Source organism: Heterodontus francisci, chromosome 4 (assembly GCF_036365525.1).
Source record: "Heterodontus francisci isolate sHetFra1 chromosome 4, sHetFra1.hap1, whole genome shotgun sequence".
In the NCBI taxonomy this organism is placed as follows: domain Eukaryota; kingdom Metazoa; phylum Chordata; class Chondrichthyes; order Heterodontiformes; family Heterodontidae; genus Heterodontus; species Heterodontus francisci.
In genome coordinates, this window is record NC_090374.1 from 139,280,141 (window position 1) to 139,294,142 (window position 14,002).

Here is a 14,002-nt window from a genome sequence, read left to right on the forward strand (position 1 = left end):
TTCTCTTGCCGACTCTTCCCTATGTTGTTGGTTCCCACATGGACCACAACGACTGGATCCTCCCCCTTGCTCTCCAATGTCCTTTCAAACCAGCTCGAATGGTCCCTCATCTTGGCACCAGGTAGGCAACACCAAGCAGGAAACATACCATGTGGGACTCTCAATCCTTCTTACAAAGGTTGCTATCTGTCCCCTTAATTATTGAATCTCCTATAATTACCACATTATGTTTCTCCTCCTCCTCCTCCTTCTCCCTACTTTGGATAGTCTCCTGCTTTAAGGTGTCATGGTCCCTATTCTGACTGTCTTTATGTCCTTCACCTCAAAGGTAGCAAGTACACTGCACCTGTTAAATAAGATCAATTTCTGAGCATCCTCATTTTCTATCTTACACAGATTCTTCTTACTCTGTACACTATCCATCACACCAACTCCGCTCTGAACCTGCACTCCTCGACAAAGTATGACTGAGGTCTGGAACGAGCTGTTCAGATACTGCTCCTCCTCCCTTATATGGAGTGTCTTCAACTCACACTCCAGCTCAATGACTCTGAGCCAAAGAGATTCGAGATGGAGATATCTACTGCAGATGCGTTCAGTTGGGACAGTCTCGTTGTCCACAAACTCTCACATACTGCAGTCCATACACAGAACCTGCTCTGCCATATCTTAAGATTACAACACCTATATTGAATTTTTAGTTTGTTGTTTGACACTGAATACGGAGGAGGAGCTCTGAGGCTGAGTAAATCAGGTGAATAAACAGTAATTTCTTTTTGTCAAAACCAGTCCTCAATCGGAGAACTCGGAGGTAAGAGAGCGTGAGGTGAGTGGTGAGCAACTGGTGAAATTTTTTTTTGTCCAGATCAGGGGAAAGTGTTAAGTTTATTTCTGGCAAGTTTAGCTAGTTGTCTAATAAATAAAGGCATTACTTCGTAGCTCAGTCCTGTCGAATGCACATCCAACTCCAGGATGTGGCAATCACATGTGCAGGAAGTGCCTTCAGCTGAAGGAGCTTGAGCTTCAGGTTCCGGAGCTTGAGCAGCAGCTGGCATCACTGCAGTGCATCCGTGAGGCTAAGAGCTAAATGGATGGCATGTTTCTGGAGGGGGTCACCCAGCAGTTAAAGAGCGTGCAGGCAGAGAGGGAATGGGCGACCACCAGACAGACAAGGAGGACCAGGCAGGTAGTGCAGGAGTCCCTGGAGTGCATCTTGCTCTCTAACCGGTATTCAGTTTTGAATTTTGGGGAGGGTGATGGTATCTCTTGGGAGTAATAGCCAGATCCAAGTCCATGGCACCATACGTGGTGCAGTTCTGTGGCGTTGGTGGTGGGAAGGTGGGGGAAGGAGGAGGAAGGCCAGAAAAACAGTAATGATAGGGGATTCAGTAGCTGGGGAATAGAGAGACGTTTCTGCGGCTGCAGACATGACTCCAGAACAGTATGTTGCCGCCCTGGTGCCAGGGTCAAGGATGTCACTGAGTGGCTGCAGAGCATTCTGAGGGGGAGGTGAACAGCCAGAGAACATGGTCCATATCAGTACCAATTACATAGCTAGAAAGAGGGAGGAGGACCAGCAGACAGACTTTAGGGAACTAAGAAAGTAATTAAAAAGTAGGGCATCAATGATAACAATCTGTGGCAGTAAGAATAGAAAAGCAGACTATTTATTAAAAGACATGAAACTTGTAAATGTTAATGTTCAGAGGGGCTTGGGTGCACTCGTACAAGGAACACAGAAAGTTAGCATGTAATTAGGAAGGCAAATGGTATGTGGCCTTCATTGCAAGGGGATTGGAGTACAAGAATAAGGAAGTCGTGACAATTGTACAGGACTTTGGTGAGACCTCACCTGGAGTACTGTGCACAGTTTTGGTCTCCATATTTAAGGAATGATATACCTGCATTGGAGGCTTTACAGCGAAGGTTCACTAGAGTAGTTCCTGGAATGAGTCTTGTCTTATGATAAGAGGCTAAGTAAATTGGGTCTATACTCTCTGAATTTTAGAGGAATGAGAGGTGATCTCATTGAAACATATAAGATTCTAAAGGGGCTTGATGGTAAACACTGAGGGGTTGTTTTCCTGGGCTGGGGAATCTAGAACATGGGGGCACAATCTCAGGATAAGGGGCCGATCATGCAAGATTGAGATGAGGAGAAATTTCTTCACTCAAAGGGTTGTGAATGTTTTGAATTGTCTACCCCAAAAGGTTGTGGATGCTCCATCACTGAATATATTTAAGCCTGAGATACAGGTTTTTGGTTTTTCAAGGAATCAAGGGATATGGGGAGTGGGCAGGAAAGTGGAGTTGTGGCTGAGGATCAGCCATGATTGTATTGAATGGCGGAGTAGACTCAAGGGGTCTTATGGTCTACTCTTACTCCTAATTTTTATGTCTCGTTTTCGTATGTACTCACAGTGCCAAGCACTAGTGAGTATAGAAATAGGCCGATGGAGTAGATGAAGTGTGGCTGCAGAGATGGCGCAGGAAGGAGGGGTTTAGATACCTGGGCATTGGGATTGGTTCTGGGATAGTTAGGACCTGTACAAGCTGGACAGGTTGCACCTCAACAGGACCGAAATCAGTGCAGAGGTTTGCTAGTGCTGTTGTGGAGGGTTTAAACTAGTTTGGCAGGGGATGAGAACCTGAGCATAAATTTAGAAGGGAGAGAAGCAAAGCTGGATTTGTAAGGCAGGAAATTAGTAAGCAAGCATGGAAGTCAGAGGAACCAAAGGCTGGAAAATAGACCACTATGAACATCTACAGATATTGCAGGCAAAAAGTGGCACCTACTTCCTCCTCCGTATCAAATTCCCAACTTTTGAATTCTGTTTACAATGCACACTGTTCTGCAACCACTCTGTGCCGGCCATTTCTAGGCTCAGAGCTCTCAAGGTTCTCCTTCAAGACCATGTGCGATTTCTTCCACTGAAAGACAGCAGCCTTCTGCCTGCCATGCTGCAGCCACTGGGGTAGCACTGCATAGGAGCACTAGGGAGACAGGCACTAAGAGAATGCACAAGGGTGAAGACTTGACTTTTGAATGCAATATGGCATGATTTAATTTATAAATTTGGTTTGGAATATTCACTCTTTGGTTGCTTTTATTTTTGGATTGTGGCCAAGCGAACGCTGTGATGGTCAGTGACAGCAGAAGGGAAGGTGTGGGACTGTTAGGGGCAGAAAACGTTGGTGGGGGTTGTTAATAGGCCTCCAAACAGTAGTGGAAATGTAAGGGATGACATTAAACAGGAAATTATAGATGCATGCAATAAGGGTACAACTGTAATCATGGGTGACTTTAATCTACATATAAATTGGTCAAAACAAATTAGCAATAATACTGTGGAGGAAGATTTCCTGGAGTGTGTACGTAACGGTTTTTTAGACCAATACATTGAGGAACCAACTAGAGAACAGACTATCCTAGACTGGGTATTGTGCAATGAAAAAGGATTAATTAACAATGTTGTTGTGCGGGGTTCCTTGGGGAGGAGTGACCATAACATGAAGAATTCTTCATTAAGATGGAGAGTGAAGTAGTTGAATCTGAAACTAGGGTTCTGAATCTAAATAAAGGAAACTATGAAGGGCGAGTTGGCCATGGTAAATTGGGGAATTTTGCTAAAAGGGTTGACGGTGGATAGGCAATGGATAACATTTAAAGAATGTGTGCATGAATTACAACAATTATTCATTCTTAAATAAAAACAAGAAATGCCGGAAATACTCAGCAGGTCTGGCAGCATCTGTGGAGAGAGAAGCAGAGTTAACGTTTCAGGTCAGTGACCCTTCTTCAGAACTGGCAAATATTAGAAATGTGAAAGGTTTTAAGCAAGTAAAGCGGGGGTGGGGCAAGAGATAACAAAGAAGAAGGTGTGGCTAGGACAAGGTCACAGAGAATAACCGACCAGAAGGTCATGGAGCAAAGGCAAACAATATGTTAATAGTGTATTGAAAGACAAAGCATTAGTACAGATAGGGTGTTAATGGACTTAAAGCTGAACAGCCGCAAGTACAAACATGAAAAAAACAGTGGGTAGGCAAACTGAACAAACTAAAATAAAATAAAATAGACACAAAAAATATATAAAAAAGAAAAAATAACTAAAAATAAAAGTAAAATGGGGGTCCAATCATGCTCTGAAATTATTGAACTCAATGTTCAGTCCGGCAGGCTGTAGTGTGCCTAATCGGTAAATGAGATGCTGTTCCTCGAGCTTACATTGATGTTCACTGGAACACTGCAGCAATCCCAGGACAGAGATGCGAGCATGACAGCAGGGGAGAGTGTTGAAATGGCAAGCAACCGAAAGCTCGGGGTCATGCTTTCGGACTGAGCGGAGGTGTACCGCAAAGTGGTCACTCAGTCTGCGTTTGGTCTCCCCAATGTAGAGGAGACCACATTGCGAGCAGCGAATACAGTATACTACATTGAAAGAAGTACAAGTAAATTGCTGCTTCACCTGAAAGGAGTGTTTGGGGCCTGGGATAATGAGGAGAGAGGAGGTAAATGGGCAGGTGTTACACCTCCTGCGATTACAGGGGAAGGTGCCATGGGAAGGGGATGAGGTGTTGGGGGTAATGGCGGAGTGGACCAGGTTGTCGCGGAGGGAATGATCCCTTCGGAATGTTGACAGGGGAAGGGAGGGGAACGTTCGTTTGGTAGTGGCATCACACTGGAGGTGGTGGAAATGGTGGAGGATGATCCTTTGGATATGGAGGCTGATGGGGTGGGAAGTGAGGACAAGGGGAATCCTGCCGCGGTTCTGGGAGGGACGGGAAGGGGTGAGGGTAGAGGTGCGGGAAATGGGCCGGACACGGTTGAGGGCCCTGTCAACCACAGTGGGGGGGAATTCTCGGTTGAGGAAAAAGAAAGACATATCAGAAGTGCTGTCATGGAAGGTAGCATCATCAGAGCAGATGCGTCGGAGATGGACAAACTGGGAGAATGGAATGGAGTCCTTACAGGAGGCAAGGTGTGAAGCAGTGTAGTCGAGGTAGCTGTGGGAGTCGGTGGGCTTATAATGGAAGTTAGTAGACAGCCTATCCCCAGAGATGGAGACAGAGAAGTCAAGGAAGGGAAGGGAAGTGTCGGAGATGGACCATGTAAAGGTGAGAGAAGGGTGGAAATTAGAAGCAATGTTGATAAAGTTTTCCAGTTTGGGGCGGGAGCAGGAAACGGCACCGATACAGTCATCAATGTACTGGAAACAAAGTTGGGGGAGGGGGCCTGAGTAGGACTGGAACAAGGAATGTTCGACATATCCCACAAAAAGACAGGCATAACTAGTACCCATGCGGGTACCCATAGCAACACCTTTTACTTGAAGGAAGTGAGTGGAGTTGAAGGAGAAGTTGTTCAATGTGTGAACAAGTTCAGCCAGGCAGAGGAGGGTGGTGGTGGATGGGGATTGGTTGGGCCTCTGTTCAAGCAAGAAGTGGAGAGCCCTCAAACCATCCTGGTGGGGGAATGGAGGTGTAGAGAGATTGGACGTCCATAGTGAAGAGTAGGCAGTTGGGGCCAGGAAACTGGAAATTGTCAAAATGACGTAGGACGTCAGAAGATACTATCCCAGGCCCCAAACACTCCATCGGGAGGATGTTCCCGATGGCTGGGGAGTCCAAAACCAGGGGTCACAGTCTCAGGATATGGGGTATGCCATTTAGAACCAAGATGAGGAGAAATTTTGTCACGCAGAGGGTGGTGAACCTGTGGAATTCTCTACCGCAGAAGGCAGTGAAGGCCAAATCATTAAATATATTCAAGAAGGAGATAGATATATTTCATATTGCCAAAGGGATATGGGGAAAAAGTGGGAACAGGGTACTGAATTAGATGATCAGCCATGATATTTTTTGAATGGCGGAGCAGGCCCAAAGGGCCGAATGGCCTACTCCTGCTCCTATTTTCTATGTTTCTATGTTAGTGAATGGGGAATTGTAGTTGCGTTTACTGGTATCACACCTGGATGAGTTCTTGATAGACATCCTGGCCAAAAAGATACTGTCTCCTCCTTTCCTCTTCCTCTTCTTCCTCCTCCTCATGCTCATCCTTCTCCTCCTCCTTCTCATGCTCCTGCTCCTCAGCTGCTTGCCATATAATGCTGGCAAGGGCTGCCCCTCATTATGTTAAGGCTGTATGCATGCATCTACCAGAAATCTTGACACCGATTCTGCCATATACTGCAGGGCTCCTCCAGAGTGGTCTAGGTAGAGGATTCATTATTTCAGCATGCCAATTGTCTGCTCTATCACATTTTGTGTGGCAGCATGGCTTTCACTGTATGCTGCATACATGCGTGTGAGTTGCACACTGAAGCCATCAGTCATGTTGTCAACTGATAGCCCTTGCCTCCCATTAGACATTCTTTATTTTGCCATGGCGGCTCAAATGCAGCTGGGACCGTGGCTGCTGCAGAATGAAAGCAGCATGATTACTGCCAGGATACCGGACATTGACCTGCATGATTCACCACCTATGGTCACACACTAGCTGGATGTTAAGAGAGTGGAATCCCCCTCGGTTCTGGTATAGAGCAGAGTTGATGTGCAGTGCCTGCAAAGCGATGTGCGTGCAGTCAATAGCACCTGCACCATAGAGAAGCCTCAATCCTCGTGAAGCCGCATGCTCACTCCGCTTGCTTGTCTCTGGCTAGAGAGAATGAAATTTAGTTAACACTCTTTAAATAGCGTGCCTCAGTCACTTCCCTTACGTAACCATGGATGTCAAACTGCGAGATGTTGCAAATATCACCAGGTCCAAACTGGAAGGATTCAGACGCATGAAACAGCATTGCAATGGTCACTTTCACAGCCACTGACAATGCAGCCCTTGCCCTGCTCTGAGGTAGCTGTTGTAGCTGCAGCAGGTGGCATATTTCAGTGAGGTCACCCTCACTGAAGCACAATATTTTGCACATTATTCCTCGCTGAGGTTCAGGTAGGAGAATTGCTCCCTGAACACCCTGGTCTCGTGCTGAGAGCCTTTCTCCTCCACCTTCTTCCTCTTCCAGCGTGGGGCCACCTGCGGTCCACTTTCTGCCATTACTCAGCAGCCTCTCTGAACTCTGCCACTCCTATGACTGCAGACAGCAAGATTGAATGCAGGGCTGGCAGCCCTTTAAAAATGGCACCAGCACCTGCCGCAGCATCAGCTAACATTGGCGCCTCCACCACTGACTACGTACTTGGTCGGTCCCCACGCCTCATAGCCTGTAATTGGCTGGCTGCTGCTGGATCGGGTGTGCCCCGCTGCTCCTCGCCCCTACGTGGCGTGTACCCGCTTCCGGTCCTGACGGCGCAACCGGCATCTGTGAAACAAAATCTGGCCCCATGTTGGGAGCAACTGGTTTGTGCAGAAGCCTTGAAGTCAGCAAAAATTCCTCCAGCACCTGCCACACCACTGCCTGTAGTCTTTTGAAATTTGAAATAATTGTAGAAAGCATCAAACACTTGTAGGATTTTCGCAACAGCCGGAAGAAATCAACTCACAATGAACCTAAGTGTAGTTGATGATCCTTTTAAATAGCACTGGCAGGGTGGGGTTCTCCTGCCTCTGAATGCATGTTCAGCCTTATGAGCTAAGAGAGGGGGTTGGCTGGAGTGTTGAGCTCCAAAATGACACTGCAAGAGTCAAATCAGCTTTTCATACTGATTGACATCATGATCTATCTGCTCTGCATACTTCTGGCTGACGTTCGCTATCTGTGTGCTAACGCCTACACCAATATGGTGTTCAGTGCAATTCGCCCCACAGGTGTGCGCGCATGCTGCAAACACCATTTCTGAGCTCTAAAAAAGTGCTAACGGACTTGATTTCTCACCCCTTCTCTACATCAACCATATGAAACCCCATTCATAATTATAAATACCTCTATTAGGTCACCCCTCAACCTTTTCTTTTCCAGAGAAACAAGCCCTAGTCTGTTCAGTCTTTCCTGATCATTATAACCTTTCAGTTCTGGCATCATCCTTGAAATTTTTTTTGTATCATCTCCAGTGCTTCTATATCCTTTTTCATAAATGGAGACTGGAACTGTGCACAGTACTCCAAGTGTGGTCAAACCAAAGTCTAACAAGTTTAATGTGATTTCTCTGCTTTTCAATTCTATTCCTCTTGAAATTAACTCCTGTGTTTTGTTTGCATTTTCATGGCCTTGTTAACTTGCATTGCTACTTTTAGTGATGTGAATCTGTACACCTTCATCTCTCTTCTCCTCTAACTCATGGAAACCCTTATTTTCCTCTTTATGCCTTCAACCAAAGTGCACCACCACTTATCTATATTGAAATTCATTTACCATTTACATGCCCATTCTTTAAGTTTATTAACATCTTCTTGTACTTGATTGCTGTCTTCCTAACCTTGGTGTCATCAGCAAATTTTGAAATTGTATTTCCATTTCCCGAGCCCAAATCATTTGTCCAAATGGTGACCAATAGTGGTCCCAGCACAGATCCCTGTGGAGCACTACTTCCCACCTTTTGTCAGTCTGAATAACTATCTTTAAACTTGTACTATTTCCTGTTTTGTAGCCACCTTGCTATACATTCTGCTACTTCCCCCCACCCCCCTACCCACCACCGCCATCAACACCATATGCTCTGATCTTAGCCATGAGTCTACTATGTGGCAGCTTATTGAAGGTCTTTTGAAAATCCAAATAGATATCACATCTACTGCTTTCTCCTTATCTGCTCTTTCTGTTATTTCTTCAAAGAATTCAATAATGTTGGTCAATTCTAACTTTCCCTTTTGGAATCCATGTTGCTTATTCTTTGTTATGCTTTTGATTTCTAGATGTTTTTCTATTTTATCTTTGTCTGAAGATTCTATTATTGTTCCTGTCACTGACATTAAACTAATTGGACTTTCGGTTCCTGGACTTGTTCCATGTCTCTTTTTAAATATAGTGATCACTTAGCCATCTGGCATTATTCCCTTTTCTAATGAATTTATAAATGTATAATATACATATTACATGCCTCTCCATCTCTTCCCTTGCTTGTTTTATTATGTGAAAATGCAATCCATCCAGACCTGGGTTTTTATTCCTTCAAAGTTTGACTAGCTCATCGATTATCTCCCCCATTTCTATCTTAAATGTCATGATAGCTTTTTTTTAAATCTCCTGCTAATGTCATGTCCACACTGTTAGTCTCCTTGGTAAATACTGAGGCAAAGTAATTATTCAATACTTATGCCTTTTTTCTATTATTACCCATGAGTTTGTGTTGTGCATCCCTTAGTGGCTCAACCCCTATCCTGATTTTCCTTTTGTTATGTATCTGTAGAATACTATACTATTTATTTTATATTCCTGGATAATTAGATAATTAAAGATAATTAGAGATACAGCACTGAAACAGGCCCTTCGGCCCACCGAGTCTGTGCCGAACATCAACCACCCATTTATACTAATCCTACACTAATCCCATATTCCTACCAAACATCCCCACCTGTCCCTATATTTCCCTACCACCTACCTATACTAGTGACAATTTATAATGGCCAATTTACCTATCAACCTGCAAGTCATTTGGCTTGTGGGAGGAAACCGGAGCACCCGGAGAAAACCCACGCAGACACAGGGAGAACTTGCAAACTCCACACAGGCAGTACCCGGAATCGAACCCGGGTCCCTGGAACTGTGAGGCTGCGGTGCTAACCACTGTTCCTCATTACCTACCTAAATATTTTTTTGACTTCTTCCCTCACGTCTTTGAATTCTCCTTTGTCACCCTCTCCTTTAGTGTCTATGCACTTTTTGCCTTTTGCTTTAGGTTCTATTTTGCCATTATCTCTCTATTCGCCTAGTGTTTCATTATTAGCCAGTTTCTTCTTTTTTCTAGTGGAATGCATTTCTTCTAAACTCTATTCGATCACCAATATAAATATTTCCCACTGCTGTTTTATCACTTTGTGAGTAGTTTTCCACTCTATCTTCCTTATTTCCATTCTGATCCCCTCAAAATTAGCTTTTTCCCCAAATCTATTACTTTGATCTTTGTCTTACTTATGTCTTTCTCAATCATGATCTTCAACTTTTATTATGCTGTGATTGCTATTGCCTAGATGTTCTCCTGCGTTTACTTCTCTTATCTGCTCTGGTTCATTATAAAGTAATGATAAAATAATACATGGCAATCACAACAACTTGTATTTATATATCATATTAACATAATAAAATATCCCAAGGTACTTCACAGGAGCGTTATAAAACAAATTTGACGCTAAGCCACATAAGGAGATATTAGGGCAGAAACCAAAAGCTCATCAAAGAGGTAGATTCTAAGGAGTGTTTTAAAGGAGGAAAGAGAGCTCTAATTGGGAGCCAATGTAGGTCAGCGAGCACAGGGGTGACAGGTAAATGGGAAGTGGTGCAGGTAAGAACACGGTCAACAAAGTTAATGGATGACCTCAAATTTATGGAGGATAGATTGTGGGAGGCCAACCAGGAGTGCACTGGAATAATCAAGTCGAGAGGTAATAAAGACACAGACGAGGGCCTTATTAGCAGATGAGCTGAGGCAACGGTGGAGTCAGGCGATGCTATGGAGGTGGAAATAGGCAGTCTTACTGATGGTGCGGATATATGGTTGGAAGCCCACCTCGGCGTCAAATATGACACCAACGTTGTCAACAGTCTGGTTCAGCCTCAGACAGTTGCCAGGGAGCGGGATAGAGGCTGTGGCTAGCGTACAGAGCAATATTTATAGGAACATAGGAACACAGGAACAGGAGTAGGCCATTCAGCCCATTGAGCCTGCTCTGCCATTCAGTACGATCCTGGATGATCATCCACTTCAATGCCTTTTTCCCACACGATCCTCATATCCCCTTATGTCATTTATAGGTCATGTAATTCTTTTTGCGTGCGCGGGCAATTACTTTAAGTGTGTAGCCTCTTTAAACTTTTTGCGGGGTAATTTAAAGGGGTCGACTTGTGTGCTGCCTAGTTGGGGACTTTTGGGTTGCACAGCTTAGAGGAAACATTGCTACCAAGTTTGTACCAGGGACTGAAGACAATAGCTGCGGTCTTCCCAAAATTTAATTGGGAAAAATTGCTGCTTATCCAGTACTGGATGTCAGACAAACAGTCTGTTAACTTAGAGACAGTGGAGGAGTCGAGAGAGGTGGTCGTAAGGTAGAGCTAGGTGTCCTCAGCGAACATGTGAAAATAAGGGATAGGGTACCACCATGTTGCACCACGGACATTTGACAACATTATCAACTCAGCCATGGACATGGGGGCAATTAGTCTGTATATAAAGTGTATAGCCAACCTAATGTCATCAAAATACAGTCTGGTTTAAAACATATTTCTCCCTATTTAATGAGATACCTGGCATTGTTTTTGCTTGCACAAGTAGTCAATGTCTGCTCGCACACTTGACGTAGCAATATGGAGAATCTAGATGTATGTCCATCTGTCAGGAGTGATCTAGATCTCTTCCCCTCTGTGTCCATCTCTCTCCCCACTGTGTCCATCTCTTTCCCAATGTGTCCAACTCTCTCCCCTCACTCCCCCCTCTCCCTTCCCATTCTTTAACACCCCCCTCCACCCTCCTTCTCTCTCCCACCATCTCTCTCCCCTCTCCCTCCCCTCCCCTCTCCCTGCCTCTCTCTTCCTCCCTCCCTCCCCTACTCTCTCTCTCCATCACTCTCCCTCCCCTCCTCTCTCTCAACCGCCCTCGTCTCTTTCTCTCTACCCCCCTCTCTCACTCCCACCTCCCTCCCCCATTCTCTCCCTCCTCCCTCTCTCCCACTGTCTCCCCCCTCCTCTCGCTCTCTCTCCCCCCGTCACTCCCCCCATCTTTCTCTATCTCCGCCTCCTCTCTCTCTCTTCCCCCCCCCCTTGCCCCCTCTCTCACTCTCCCTTCCCCCTCCCTTTCTCAACACCACCTCCCTCCTCCTCTCCATCTCTGTCTCCCCCCCCTCTCTCTCTCCCCCTTATCAGTCGCACCCCCACCCTCCCCTGTCTCTCTCCCCTCCCTCCTCCCTCGCTTCCTGCTCTCTCTCCACACCCCTCTGTTTCCCCCTCCTCTCTCTCTCCCCCCTCCCCTATGTTTCCCCCTCCTCTCTCTCTCCCCCTCCCTTCTCTCCCTCCCTTCCCCCTCCCCCCTCCGTCTCCCTCCCCCTCTCCCCTCCCTCCTGCCCTCTCTCCCGCTCCCTCATTCCCTCCTCCCTCTCTCTCCCCCCTTACTGTACCCCCTTACTCTCCCCCCTCCATTTCTCTCCACCCCCTCACCCCCCCTCCCTCCCCCCACTCTCTCTCCTTCCTCCATCTCTCTCTCTCTCTCTATTATCTCTCCCCCTTCCTCCTCTATCTCTCCCCCTCTTTCTCCCTCCCTCTCGCTTCATCTCCCTCCCCCTCTGATCAGTGCTGACAGTGGGAAGAGCGTTTTCTGAACTTTGGACACATTCGCGTTTCCCAGCGGGCTTTACAAAATATTGGAACCCACTGGAAAACCCCGAAGTTGTCCCTCTATCAGCACCTGTCATCTGTGAAACTGACTTCTGTATTTTTTTAAAAGCTGGTCTGAAGAAGTCAATGGGAAGTTTCTCATCCCTTAAATTACCAGTCATGGACCCCAAAATCTTTTACCATGGACAATGGTGTCCTTGACGGACACATTGCTGACCCCTGATGAAAACTGACACTGTGCTTTCAGATGATGTCGCCAAGGGGTAGCATGTAGATCAGAAATAAGTGGGGGGGCGGTAGTGCGGAAGGATAGATCCTTGGGGCACACTGGAGGTAATGGTGCGGGAGCAGGAAGAGAAGCCATTTCAAGTGATTCTCTGGCTGCAATTAGATAAATAAAAATGGAACCAAGCGAGTGCTGTCCCATACAGCTGGAAGGTAGTGAACAGAAGTTGGAGGAGGATGGTGTGATCAACTGTGTCAATGATGTTGAAGTATATTCCCAGGGCAGAGGCACCTGCAATAAATATTATAAGAATAACCAATAACATATCATTCTAGCTAGCAATGAAATGTTTGCAAGGCACCATGGGACTTAGCTAACTAACTTGACTACATTCCTTATAAGGGCTGATTCACACAGATTCATACAGAAAATGGCTCATTCAGCGGAATATCTCTAATCAAGCAGCCTCTAGCAGATGCCCTTATGGAATGCTGACAAAGATACCAGCCTGTAACAAGGTTAAGACAAGATGTTATGTATACATAAGACCCAAGGACGGTGGATAAGGGGGTTTGGAAGGCATCATGAATGCATTAGTAACCCCCTAGCTGTCCATGAGCTGATCACGCAGTTCCCCAATGCCTAGTAACCAACTTCATTGGTTCCAGTAATCAATGTATATAATCTATAACCACTACGACTGGACGGTGTCCAGCCAGGACGAGCTGAGTAACTGTTTGAGACTGTATAAGTATTGATGATTTTCCTTTGTTCGGTGGAGAGTAATCTGGATTGCCCAGTGACCTGCTCCCCGCCGGCGTAACCCAATGATGTTTGATGTTTGGAGCAGACCCGAGTGTTGAGTGATTCTTTCAGATTCATTCCCACTAACAAATGACTACAGGAAGTTCAAGAAGAACGAGGAGAAATAGTATATCTTTGCAATAGTCACACAGGATGTCATTTGCGATTTTGTTAAGAGCCATTTTGGTACTTTGGCAGGGGCAGAAACCTAATTGGAGGGATTCAAACATAGTGTTCTGGGAAAGATAGGCATGGATTTCGGAGGTGATAACACATTCAAGGACTTTGGAAAGGAAAGGGAGGTTGGAGATGGGGCAGTAGTTTGCAAGGATGTTGAGGTCAAGGGTTTTTTTTTGATAGGAGTGATGACAGCAGATTTGGAGGGAAGAGGGACAGAACCTGGAGAGAGAGAAACATTAACAATGTCAGCTAACACAGGAACCAGAAAGGGAAGTTAGATGGTTCGCAGTTTAGAGGTAATAGGGTCAAGGGAGCAGAGGAGGGTCTCATGGACAAGTTGAGCTTGGAGAGGGCACGA

General features: G+C 45.7%; 1 protein-coding gene across 5 annotated transcripts in view; it reads right to left on the reverse strand.

Annotated features, from left to right (window-relative positions):
• spata6l (spermatogenesis associated 6-like) overlaps nt 1-14,002 on the reverse strand; it is a 148,145-nt gene that overhangs the window by 35,342 nt on the left and 98,801 nt on the right. The gene's annotated exons all lie outside the window — the stretch shown is intronic.